This window comes from Staurois parvus, unplaced genomic scaffold, assembly GCF_062004578.1.
Source record: "Staurois parvus isolate SC_StPar_1 unplaced genomic scaffold, SC_StPar_1.0 ptg003530l, whole genome shotgun sequence".
In the NCBI taxonomy this organism is placed as follows: domain Eukaryota; kingdom Metazoa; phylum Chordata; class Amphibia; order Anura; family Ranidae; genus Staurois; species Staurois parvus.
Genome location: NW_028321326.1, coordinates 62438 through 75118, shown reverse-complemented (window position 1 = coordinate 75118; position 12681 = coordinate 62438). Strand labels below are relative to the sequence as shown.

The window sequence follows — 12681 nt, the reverse complement described above, 5'->3', positions numbered from 1 at the left end:
CCTCTCTCTCCTCCCCCCCCTCCTCCCCCCCTCCTCAAATCAGTGCATCATTTGTTAGACATGCATTTCTGCTGAATTTTTTGTTTCTATTCTGTCTGTCAGTGTCACAATACACCGAACATTCGATTTTTAGACTGATCATTTCTTTGTGAGTGGGCAAACATTCAAAATCAGCAGGGGATCAAATACACATTTCACTCCCTCCCGCTCTTTCTCTCCCCTCCCCACCCTCTCCCCACCCTGTGCAAATTTTTTTTATTTTTTTTTATCAACCTGCCAATGGGTTTCTGGTACTTTTTGTGAAAAGTTTTAATCCTTCTTTATATTTTTTTTTTTTTTACAGGTTAGCACTGACAGACGCATACCAGTGGTAAGTGGAAATAACCTAAAAACACAACAAAACTTTTTTTTAGTAAATGGTACAAAAGGCTAAAGTACACTGCAGGTGCCCATAAATCAGAATTCCTTCCACTTTGTTGACCTGACATGAACAATCCTTGTAGATCAGGGGTGTCAAACTGGCGGCCCTCCAGCTGTTGCGAAACTACATGTCCCCATCATGCCTCTATCTGTAGGAGTCATGCTTGTAACTGTCAATCTTGCAGTGCCTCATGGGACTTGTAGTTTTGCAACAGCTGGAGGGCCGCCAGTTTGACACCCCTGGTGTAGATGATCTTATCCACTCTTTATGAAAGCAGTGCAATGATTCAGGCAATATTCATGTGGCTGTAAATTTGACTTACCACCTACCTTAATATCGTTGGTGACCAAGTACACCCCTTCTTGAAAACAGTAATTCCTGATGGCAGTGGCCTCTATCAGAAAGATAATGTGCCCTGCCTTACTGCAAAAATGGTTCAAGAATGGTTTGAGGAACACAATGAAAAGTTAAAGGTATTGACTTGGCCTCCAAATTCTCAATCCAATCGAGCATCTGTGGGATGTGCTGGAAAAACAAGTCTGAACCATTGAGGCCCCACCTCACAAGTTATAGGACTTAAAGGATCTGCCACTGACGGCCCTGGTGCCAGATACCACAGGATACCTTCAAAGATCTAGTGGGGTCAATGCCTCGACGAGTCAGGGCTGTTTTGGCGGCACAAGGGTCTGTTTTGGCGGTAGATGGGGGGGACCTACTCAATATTAGGTGGTCCGTCATAAAGTTATGGCTGATCAGTGTATATTGGCTATCTAAGCAATATGGACATAAACCAATTTGCGGGAATCTCTCCGTTTTTTTTATACTCATTTAGATCAGAACTGAAAGGAAGAAAGGTTTTCTGAAAGTGGAAGTAAACTCCCATAAATACTCTCCTCCACCTTCCAGTAATGCAGCCGTTACATCCCTTGGTGGCTGCCATCATTTTCTTCCAAGCTACCTCCGAATACTAGATCCTCAGCCTCTTGATCATTCTACTGGGGGGATGAGGTCATCTTACACATGCTCATGGAAGTCAGTCATTCCGGCACAGTTGGAGCGTGCCAAGATTGTACGCATATGCTCAGCTCAGTGTACTTTCAGTAGAAGTCTGTGTGTATTATTACATACTTACATGGTTAGTCTGGGTGAAAAAAGACAATAGTCCATCCAGTTCAACCATTAAAAAAAAAAAAGTTATAATCCTATACCCACAGTTGATCCAGAGGAAGGCAAAAAAAACCCAGCAAAGCATGATCCAATTTGCTCCTGCAGGGGAAAAAATTCCTTCCTGATCCCCCGAGAGGCAATCAGATATTCCCTGGATCAACTTTACCTATAAATGTTATATCCAGTTATATTCTGTGTATCTAAGAAAGAATCCAGGACTTTCCTACAGCAATCCACTGAGCTGGCCAGAACCAACTCTTGAGGGAGTCTATTCCACATTTTCACAGCTCTCACTGTGAAGAAACCTTTCCGTATTTGGAGATTAAATCTCTTTCCCTCCAGACGTAAAGAGCGCCCCCTTGTCCTCTGTGATGACCTCAGGGTGAATAACTCTACACCGAGTTCTCTATATGAACCACTGATGTATTTATACATGGAGATCATATCCCCCCCTTATGTATCATACATGGCGATAATTTCCCCCCTTATGTATTATACATGGAGATCATATCCCCCCTTATGTATTATACATGGAGATCATATCCCCCCTTATGTATTATACATGGAGATAATATCCCCCCTTATGTATTATACATGGTGATCATATCCCCCCCTTATGTATTATACATGGTGATCATATCCCCCCTTATGTATTATACATGGAGATCATATCCCCCCTTATGTATTATACATGGAGATAATATCCCCCCTTATGTATTATACATGGAGATCATATCCCCCCTTATGTATTATACATGGAGATCATATCCCCCCTTATGTATTATACATGGTGATCATATCCCCCCTTAAGTATTATGGTGATCATATCCCCCCCTTATGTATTATACATGGAGATCATATCCCCCTTATGTATTATACATGGAGATCATATCCCCCCTCATGTATTTTATATATGGAGATCATATCCCCCCTTATGTATTATAAATGGAGATCATATCCCCCCCCCTTATGTGTTATACATGGAGATCATATCCCCCCTTATGTATTATACATGGTGATCATATCCCCCCTTATGTATTATACATGGAGATCATACCCCCCCCCTTATGTATTATACATGGAGATCATATCCCCCCTTATGTATTATACATGGAGATCATATCCCCCCTCATGTATTTTATATATGGAGATCATATCCCCCCTTATGTATTATAAATGGAGATCATATCCCCCCCCCCTTATGTATTATACATGGTGATCATATCCCCCCTTATGTATTATACATGGAGATCATATCCCCCCTTATGTATTATACATGGAGATCATATCCCCCCTCATGTATTTTATATATGGAGATCATATCCCCCCTTATGTATTATAAATGGAGATCATATCCCCCCCCCTTATGTATTATACATGGTGATCATATCCCCCTTATGTATTATACATGGAGATCATATCCCCACTTATGTATTATACATGGTGATCATATCCCCCCTTATGTATTATATATGGAGATCATATCCCCCCCCTATGTATTATACACGGAGATCATATCCCCCTATGTATTATACTTAGTGATCATATCCCCCCTTATGTATTATACATGGAGATCATATCCCCCTTATGTATTATAAATGGAGATCATATCCCCCCTTATGTATTATACATGGAGATCAAATCCCCCCTTATGTATTATACATGGAGATCATATCCCCCCTTATGTATTATACATGGAGATCATATCCCCCTATGTATTATACTTAGTGATCATATCCCCCCCTTATGTATTATACATGGTGATCATATCCCCCCTTATGTATTATACATGGAGATCATATCCCCCTTATGTATTATAAATGGAGATCATATCCCCCCTTATGTATTATACATGGAGATCATATCCCCCCTTATGTATTATACAGTGGGGATCGAAAGTTTGGGCACCCCAGCTAAAAATTTGTATTAATGTGCATAAAGAAGCCAAGGAAAGATGGAAAAATCTCCAAAAGGTATCAAATTACAGATTAGACATTCTTATAATATGTCAACAAAAGTTAGATTTTATTTCCATCATTTACACTTTCAAAATAACAGAAAACAAAAAAATGGCGTCTGCAAAAGTTTGGGCACCCTGCAGAATTTATAGCATGCACTGCCCCCTTTGCCAAGCTGAGACCTGCCAGTGTCATGGATTGTTCTCAATCATCGTCTGGGAAGACCAGGTGATGTCAATCTCAAAGGTTTTAAATGCCCAGACTCATCTGACCTTGCCCCAACAATCAGCACCATGGGTTCTTCTAAGCAGTTGTCTAGAAAACTGAAACTGAAAATAGTTGACGCTCATAAAGCTGGAGAAGGCTATAAGAAGATAGCAAAGCGTTTTCAGATGTCAATATCCTCTGTTCGGAATGTAATTAAGAAATGGCAGTCATCAGGAACAGTGGAAGTTAAAGCAAGATCTGGAAGACCAAGAAAAATATCAGACAGAACAGCTCGCAGGATTGTGAGAAAAAACAATTCAAAAACCCACGTTTGACTGCACGATCCCTCCAGAAAGATCTGGCAGACACTGGAGTTGTGGTACACTATTCCACTATAGAGAGATACTTGTACAAATATGGTCTTTATGGAAGAGTCATCAGAAGAAAACCTCTTCTACGTCCTCACCACAAAAAATCATCGTTTGAACTTTGCAAATGAACATATAGACAAGCCTGATGCATTTTGGAAACAAGTTCTGTGGACCGATGAGGTTAAAATTGAACTTTTTGGCCGGAATGAGCAAAGGTACGTTTGGAGAAGAAGGGGCACAGAATTTAATGAAAAGAACCTCTGTCCAACTGTTAAGCATGGGGTTGGATCAATCATGCTTTGGGGGTTGTGTTGCAGCCAGTGGCACAGGGAACATCTCACGAGTAGAAGGAAAAATGGATTCAATAAAATTTCAGCAAATTTTGGATGGTAACTTGATGCCATCTGTGAAAAAGCTGAAGTTAAAGAGAGGATGGCTTCTACAAATGGATAATGATCCTAAACACACCTCGAAATCCACGGGGGATTACATCAAGAGGCGTAAACTGAAGGTTTTGCCATGGCCTTCACAATCTCCTGACCTCAACATAATTGAAAATCTATGGATAGACCTTAAAAGAGCCATGCGTGACAGACAGCCCAGAAATCTCAAAGAACTGGAAGACTTTTGTAAGGAAGAATGGGCAAAGATACCTCAAACAAGAATTGAAAGACTCTTGGCTGGCTACAAAAAGCGTTCACAAGCTGTGATACTTGCCAAAGGGGGCAGTACAAGATATTAACTCTGCAGGGTGCCCAAACTTTTGCAGACGCCATTTTTTTTGTTTTCTGTTATTTTGAAAGTGTAAATGATGGAAATAAAATCTAACTTTTGTTGACATATTATAAGAATGTCTAATCTGTAATTTGATGCCTTTTGGAGATTTTTCCATCTTTCCTTGGCTTCTTTATGCACATTAATACAAATTTTTAGCTGGGGTGCCCAAACTTTCGATCCCCACTGTACATGGTGATCATATCCCCCTTATGTATTATACATGGAGATCATATCCCCCCCTATGTATTATACACGGAGATCATATCCCCCCTTATGTATTATACATGGTGATCATATCCCCCTTATGTATTATACATGGAGATCAAATCCCCCCCTTATGTATTATACACGGAGATCATATCCCCCCTTATGTATTATACACGGAGATCATATCCCCCCTTATGTATTATACACGGAGATCATATCCCCCCTTATGTATTATACACGGTGATCATATCCCTCCTTATGTATTATACATGGAGATCATATCCCCCCTTATGTATTATACATGGTGATCATATCCCCCTTATGTATTGTACATGGAGATCATATCCCCCCTTATGTATTATACATGGAGATCATATCCCCCTTATGTATTATACATGGCGATTATATCCCCCCCTTATGTATTATACATGGTGATCATATCCCCCTTATGTATTATACATGGTGATCATATCCCCCCTTATGTATTATATATGGAGATCATATCCCCCCCTTATGTATTATACATGGAGATCACATCCCCCCCCCTTATGTGTTATACATGGAGATCATATCCCCTTCTTATGTATTATACATGTTGATCATATCCCCTTCTTATGTATTATACATGTTGATCATATCCCCTTCTTATGTATTATACATGTTGATCATATCCCCCCTTATGTATTATACATGGAGATCATATCCCCCTTATGTATTTATACATGGAGATCATATCCCCCCTTATTTATTATACATGGAGATCATATCCCCCCTTATGTATTATACATGGAGATCATATCCCCCCTTATGTATTATACATGGAGATCATATCCCCCCTTATGTATTATACATGGAGATCATATCCCCCTTATGTATTATACATGGAGATCATATCCCCCTTATGTATTATACATGGAGATCATATCCCCCTTAATCTCCTCTTCTCAAGAGAGAATAAATTCAGCTCCTTAATCTTTCCTCATAGCTGATCTCCTCCATGCCTCTTATCAGTTTGGTTGCCCTTCTCTGTACTTTCTCCAGTTCCCCAATGTTCCTTTTGTGAATTGGTGCCCAAAACTGAACTGCATATTCCAGATGAATATTATTGCAAAAGAGAAATAGCACTTTTGGAATAAAGAGCTGCATGCTTGCTGTGTTTTATAAATTAAGTTTAGTTCTGCTGTAAACAGTCAGAATTACAGTTTTAGCAACATGAAACCTGGGATAAAAAAAAAAGAATTGAAAACAAGATAAGCTGCACAATGGACAATGTGGCACATGCCAGGGTCTAGCAACACTCTTGCATGGGAGTCAGTGTGATGTTGTGTCTGTGCCCCCCTCCCCTCCTTTACATAATCACAACTTTCACATGAAGCACAAATGCCCCCCCGATACAGAACCACCTATTATAGTTGGAGGAGAAACCGTAGCCAAGCAGATTATGGCGAGGTGAACTTAGTGTATCTAAAGCTATTTTTTTTTTTCAAATTTATGGGTAAAACATGAAATTATTAAAACTATTTATTATTAACCACTTCCTGTCCGGACACTTTCACCCCCTTCCTGTCCGGACACTTTCACCCCCTTCCTGTCCGGACACTTTCACCCCCTTCCTGTCCGGACACTTTTACCCCCTTCCTGTCCAGGGCAATTTTCAGCTTTCAGTGTTATCACGCTTTGAATGACAATTGCGCGGTCATGCAACACTGTACCCATATGAATTTTTTACCATTTTTTTGAGACAGATAAAGCTTTATTTTGGTGGTATTTATTCACCGCTGGGATTTTTATTTTTTTTGCTATGTAATTGAAAAGTCAAAAAATTTTGAAAAAAAGTTTTTTTCTTATAAAATTTTGCAAATAAATAATCTTTCATCATAAATCTTGACCAAAATGTATTCCGTTATATTTTTAGAAAAAAAACAAAAATAAGCCAAATTAGTTTATAACCACAAATTATCATTTTTAAACATTTTTTTTACATTTTTATTTTATTTTTATTATTATTTATGGGGGTTTTTTTTATTTTTTACATACTGTCACCCTAGCAGTACAGTGTTACCATGGTGACACTGTACTACTTGTGGGGGGTGATGGAGATTTTTTTTTTTTTTTTTTTTACAGTGATTGCTTTTACACCCATATAGGATGTAAAAGCAATCATTTCTCTTTCTCTCTGTCTGCATTCTTGCACTCATTGAGAAGTACTGAGTGAGCTGTGATTGGTCACAGCTTGTCACATGGTACAAGGCTGTTGTGAATAGCCTTGTACCATGTGACCTCTGTGATCATTCACAGATTTCACACGTAGTAAGCAATGATGTCACAAGTGACATCTTGCTTACTACTTTGCATGTGATCACTGATTGGCCACTCAGTGATCACATGATCGGGACCTCGTACAGAGGTCCCGTCTGACGACCTGTGTTTCACTGTGTCCGGAGGACACAGTGTGCACCGGATCGTGGTGCTGGGAGCACGCACAGCTAGAAAAGGCGGGTGCCGTTTATGAACGGCAACCATCCCCTGGAGTGCCACCGCCCTGCTGTTTATAAACAGCAGGCTGGTGGCAAGTGGTTAAAGCATGGGGCCCCTGTGTCCTTGCCCAAACTCAAAAAAGCCTATGAAAAAGGTACCAGGGGCATCTCATGGGGCCCCCTACTGACCCTGGGCCCTCGGGCAGTGCCCGAGTTTCCAAATGTTCAGTCCGCCCCTGGTGCCTCATCACTGGCAGGAATTGTGCCCACAGGGCCAGATAAAGGCTAGCAAAGGACTGCATCTGGCCCTCGGGTCACAGTTTGGAGACCTCTGTGACCCGCTTTCAATTTTCCATCAAAACCACGTTGAATTGCGAAGGGTGAATGGAACTTCAGTTGGAAATGCCTTGTTGACGTCAGATATCAGAGGAGAATGGGCAGACTGGTGGCTGACTTTGTTGGAACTTCAGGAAGTCGTTTTCACCATGTCTAGATGCCTAAATGCTGATTGGATGGCGAATTGGAAAATCTTATATACATTATTGTGATACAGAATTATAAAACCTAAGAAACACCACCAAACACTAGTAAGGGCATTTCCTCTCATGCCCTTATCGGTACTTTTTAGCTTTTAAAATTCTGTATCGTAGTAATTTTTTTACATTTTTTTTCTTTTTTTTGGTCTCGTATTCAAGCCCTGATGAAGGGGGTGCAGCTAAATCCCCCAAAACACGTTGACACACTAACAGGGCTTTGTGAAGTTCTTTAACTTGGGTGTAATATTGCAGGAGCCATAATTTTGTCTTTTTTCATTTTTTTTTTTTCATCTTTATTTAGGTACCTCGATCTGCGCAAACTCGGCTCTGTTCCACATGGTGGTTTCGGCATGGGATTTGAACGCTACCTGCAGTGCATCCTGGGAGTTGACAATATAAAGGATGTTATACCATTTCCAAGATATCCCTACTCGTGCCTTTTATGAGGCTGAGCATTGACCAGAGACTGGACATTCCTAGCAGACGTGGTTTTGGTAGATGGAAAGGGATGGCGAGCTGACATCGGTTTCTGAGGTTCTTCTATGCTTTTACAGGAAATGAATGACCACATGGTGGAACGACCACGTTAGTTGTCTATTTTACTGTTGCTCTGGATTCTGTACCAGGGGCGGACTGACCATTTGGAAACTGGGGCACTGCCCGAGGGCCCGGAGTCAGTAGGGGGCAGGGGCGGACTGACCATTTGGAAACTAGGGCACTGCCCGAGGGCCCGTGGTCAGTAGGGGGCCCCATGAGATACCCTTGGTACCTTTTTCCATAGGCTTTTTTGAGTTTGGGCAAGGACACAGGGGCCCCATGATCCCCTATTGCCCGGGGGCCCCATGAGTTGTCAGTCCACCCCTGTTCTGTGCTTTTTGAGTTTCTGACCTGTGACAAGTATGTAGATCAGTAGTCCTGATTAAATTTGTGTAGTCCTGACTCGTTCTTTTGCCAGACCTGTGAAAATTTTGAAGTCAGAGACAACCAGTCAGGAACAGAGGGAAGGCTGATGAAATGGCAACAAAAATACATTTTCTACTGCAATGCAAATACTTGAAACCCCTTTAATTCTTTTTACTGCTACCTCCATGCCTTCATTTCTTGGTCCTGGTGTCACTGTCACACTAAGTGAGGGAGGATCTCCCCACTGAGGCCACAAAGCAGCAAAAACCTGACGGAGGTTCTAAATGTTTTGGCTGGGTTTGGGCTTTAGCCACGTGATGCTTTGATGCCCATGTGCCATGGACAGCCCAAGTCTCTGTGCTGGGTGTACCCTAAACAGCTCTTGGTCTCCCGGGATGATTGTAAGGCGGTGAGATTGGCTCTCAATCATGTGACCACTATGACAGCCAACCCTAGGGGTCATGAGATTGGGAAGTGTGTCCCGCCCCCTAGGTTTTACGACCCACCTAAAGGAATGCAGGGACTGGATGGGAAGGGGTTAAAGTATAAACCAAAGATGTATTTTATTTATCAGCTCACCAGCCCTTATATGTAGTGGCTGCATTCGTTTTTCTTTTTTCAGACTAAAAACATTTTCTACAATTACAGAAAATGTCTGTTGATCCTGCCATAAGTGCCATGTCCTTCCTGAGCTGAACTGATATCTAAAACATTGTTATCATCTGTGGAGTACAGAGCACCTTTCCCCTATGTCATAGGGATGAGAAGAGGGAGAGGGTGTACTAGTTGTCTTGCTGGTAACAAACTTTCTGTTCTAGGGTGACAACACTGCGTAGATACAGTATAGTGAGTAAGTGGGGCAGCACAGTGGCTAAATGGTTAGCACTTCCGCCTGGCAGTACTAGGGTCGTTGGTTCAAATCCCAGCCATGGCACCACCTGCCTGGAGTTTTCATGTTCTCCCTGTGCCTGCGTGGGTTTCCTCCAGGTACTCCGGTTTCCTCCCACACTCCAAAGACATGCTGGTAGGTGAATTGGCTCCTGTCTAAATTGTCCCTAGTATGTGTATATATGAATGTGAGTTAGGGACCTTAGATTGTACGCCCCTTGAGGGTTAGGGACTGATGTGAATGTACAATATATATGTAAAGCGCTGTGTAAACTGACGGTGCTATATAAGTACCTGAAATAAATAATAAATAAGTGTTGTCACCCTGAACCAGGATGTGTGTTTCTGGCAAGACACCCAGGTGGGAATAAAAAGGGAAAAAAATTAAGGCAGCAATCACGCCGAAGGACTGGTAAGCTGCACTATATAACATTTTTGTAAATGGGTGCAGATGCGCTTTAAATGGGGTCACAGTACATAGAAGTGTATAAGCCAGGACATAATGTGTTACCAGATGATAATATTCTGCCATACAAGAAGAAACTGACACAGTTTGGGCTCAATAAATATTTTATATAAACTTAATAGTTAAAAAAAAATATATGATGTGTGTGTTATTTTGCATTCAGCCACTAGGGGCAGTATTTCCTTTAAAAAATACACGTGCAGTGCTTGTTGGTATTATTTTGCATTCAGCCACTAGGGGCAGCGTTTCCTTAGAATACATGCGCAGTGCTTGCTATTATTTTGCATTCGGCCACTAGGGGCAGCGTTTCCTTAGAATACATGCGCAGTGCTTGCTGCTATTATTTTGCATTCGGCCACTAGGGGCAGCGTTTCCTTAGAATACATGCGCAGTGCTTGTTGGTATTATTTTACACTCAGCCACTAGGGGCAGCGTTTCCTTAGAATACATGCACAACACTTGAGCTGATGGTTTTATCCACAGCGCAGAACACAAATATTCACCAAAGTGCTAGCAAAATGCCAAACTGTATGTGCATATGCCACAACCCCTTAAAAAAAAAAAAAGCACATATAAAACAACTTATCCACGCCTTGGTTTTATTCCGCCTCGATTACTGCAACTCCCTCCTCACTGGTCTACCGTTACACAGGCTATCCCCCCTTTAGTCTATAATGAATGCTGCTGCTAGACTCTTACACCTTACCCACCGATCAGCGACTGCCGCTAGACTCATACACCTTACCAACCGATCAGCGACTGCTGCTAGACTCATACACCTTACCAACCGATCAGCGACTGCTGCTAGACTCATACACCTTACCGACCGATCAGCGACTGCTGCCCCTCTCTGCCAATCCCTCCACTGGCTTCCACTAACCCAACGTATAAAATTCAAAATACTAACCACAGCATACAAAGCCATCCACAGCACTGCCCCTAGCTACATCGCCAACCTCATCCACAGATACTGCCCAAATCGCCCACTCCGCTCCTCCCATGATATCTTCCTCTCTAGCTCCCTCATCACCTCCTCCCACGCTCGCCTCCAGGACTTCTCCAGTGCCTCCCCCATCCTCTGGAACTCCCTACCACAGCATGTCCAGTCAGCCCCCACCCTGTCTGCCTTTAGGCGATCTTTGAAAACTCACTTCTTCAGGGAAGCCTACTCCACCTCCACCTAAGAACTGTACTTGAATCACCTCCACCAGATCATCCCCCCGCAGCTATCACCTCCCCCTTCCTTTAGATTGTAAGCTCCTTGAACCGGGCCCTCCTATTCCTTCTGTACTGAAATGTATTGTAATTGTACCACCCCCCCCCCCCCCCTTATATTGTAAAGCGCTGCGCAAACTGTTGGTGCTATATAAATCCTGTATAATAATAATAACATATGGCTGTACTATACAGCCCATCCTTTTGTTTATGCAGGAACTTTCTGCCAGGAATATCTGGTGTGCGTAAATCAGTACCGGCTGCAAGAACCCATAAGGCTTCATTTGTATGGCCATAAAAAAAATGTACTGATGTTATTACACATGTATTTTCAAGAAGAAAAGTTCCTGCTTAGTGATCTGTGAAGTATTTGCACATAGATGGGTTTAAATGCGTTTAAGACACGTATGTGTACATCATTTGTTTATATGATTTATTTTCCGCTTTGTTTAGGCTTACATTAGGTGCTTACAAACCCGTATACATGCGTTTATACACCTAGGCACGTGAAGTGCATGCCCTTGGATGCAGAGTTTTGCATTCTGTGTTATGGACTGGCTCCATTGAAAACAATGCAGCTACATTCAGATCTGTAATTTAAAAAAGTCTTGTATATACATTTTTCTAACAGCCACATGAATGACGCCTAAAGGTACGAGAGATGAAGTGTTTAATGCGGAAGTATACTCACCTTCCATCCAGCGTTGTCATCAACCGGAGCTCCCCAGCTGTCATCTTCGGTCGGATCAGCTTCCGTTTTCCCATCCGCGGGCCATTTTATTTAGCCTGACTAAAATGACATCACTCCCGTGCATGCACAGGCGTTTATCTTGTTATTGCTGCAATTCATACACTGAACTGCTTATACACAGCTCAGTGTACAGGGCACACGGGCAAGTAATGGAATTTTCATGCAGGAGTGGCATATAGTATGTACTGTATCTTCTGCATTAAAATCCTGCCTGTTTTTTTTTTTTTTTTTTTTTTCTTCACACAAACTTACATTTTAAAGTGGTATTAAACAGTGCCATCTTAATAGCATCATGGGCCCCTGGGCAGAGTAATTTACTGGGGCCACTACCAGCCTG

At 41.9% G+C, this 12681-nt stretch overlaps 1 long non-coding RNA gene across 1 annotated transcript; it reads left to right on the top strand.

Annotated features, from left to right (window-relative positions):
* The first annotated feature begins 245 nt into the window (after positions 1-245).
* On the top strand, positions 246-10513 carry LOC149427741 (uncharacterized). The gene is made up of 2 exons (XR_016311226.1): positions 246-370; positions 8423-10513. It is a non-coding gene; the product is annotated as an uncharacterized LOC149427741 (long non-coding RNA).
* Positions 10514-12681: the final 2168 nt, after the last annotated feature.